Genomic DNA, 1,269 nt, shown 5'->3' on the forward strand with positions numbered 1-1,269 from the left:
CTGCTGCAGTCTCAAGCAACCATATAGTCCCAAGGACATATTTATCCAACTGTCTATGGTGTGACATCAACCCTACTCACAGACAGCTCCACCAGCTGTACAGTTATGCCCAGCCAAGTCGTCAGTATACCCAGGAACAACAGATTTCCACAGCTCATGCACAGCCCATGCAACGATGGTACAGAAAATTGCAGCCATGACTGCAAGTTGTAACATGGCGACCTCGGTCCTTACAACCTCCTGAAATGGTAGCAAAAATAATCTTCTGGATCTGCCATCCCCCTCTTCTCCCAATCCAAAAATCCATTGTCTTAGCTCCCAACTAGAAGATAGTCCAAGATCCAAAAGGGAGATGAGATCACAAGGCAGACTCAGTGGGACCCTCCTACTTGGGAAGGCCCAGGAGAGGATGCCAGCCTTGAACATGAAGCTGAGATGGACCTAAGAACCCTGACATATGATGAAAAACCCAGGAAGACCTCAAAAAAGCCCAAGGCAGCAGAAGCAGACACCTGAAGTGAGCTGGCTAAGAAAAGCGAAGAAGTATTCCGAGAAGAGATGCTCCAGTTCGTTGTCCAGGGCATGAACCCTTACCAGAAACCTGACTGCAAAATGGAAAGAATTACAACTGAAGTCTTCAAACACCTTGCTCACAAGCTGACTCAGGATATTATGAATAAGGAGCTGAAATACTATAAGAACCTGAGGACCCAGAGTACAAAGAGAATGTGAAACAAGAAACCAACAAGTATGTTAAAAAGTACATGCATAAGCCTGGGGCTGTTTACAAAACCAAAGAAACTGAATTAGAATGACTCATGGGGCCAGGGTGGGAGGACAGGTGAACAGGTAGGATACACTCGGGAGAAGAAACACTGTGGGCCCACTGACCCACCCACCCTCCAGGACTGTGCTACTGGCGACACATCGCCCTGGGGAATTGACACCTGCATATTTCAATTGAAAACCATGGAAATGAGCTCCATGTACAACTGATCCATGCTTGTGAGCTGTGGGGGGTGTGGTTGGAGGCCATCAGAGGGAAGGGCGTAGGGAAGGATCCTGCGAAGATCCCTAACCCCATTCCCAAACCGGCGACTCCTCCCTGAAGGGGCTGTCAGTGCCCAAACCCATGCTCATCCCCTCCCTTGACCACTCACCCTGAAGATCTGTATTATATTTTAATGTATACATGAATATATTGAAAATGATTGGTTTGATTTTTCCTGGTGTTGTTTGTTTTTCATTTTGCTTTTAGACTCCTTGTGC

General features: G+C 47.0%; 1 pseudogene; it reads left to right on the plus strand.

Annotated features, from left to right (window-relative positions):
- The first annotated feature begins 245 nt into the window (after positions 1–245).
- LOC131831102 (histone-lysine N-methyltransferase SETD2-like) lies at positions 246–815 on the plus strand (annotated as a pseudogene).
- Positions 816–1,269: the final 454 nt, after the last annotated feature.

The sequence above is a fragment of the Mustela lutreola genome, chromosome 5, assembly GCF_030435805.1.
Source record: "Mustela lutreola isolate mMusLut2 chromosome 5, mMusLut2.pri, whole genome shotgun sequence".
Lineage (NCBI taxonomy): Eukaryota > Metazoa > Chordata > Mammalia > Carnivora > Mustelidae > Mustela > Mustela lutreola.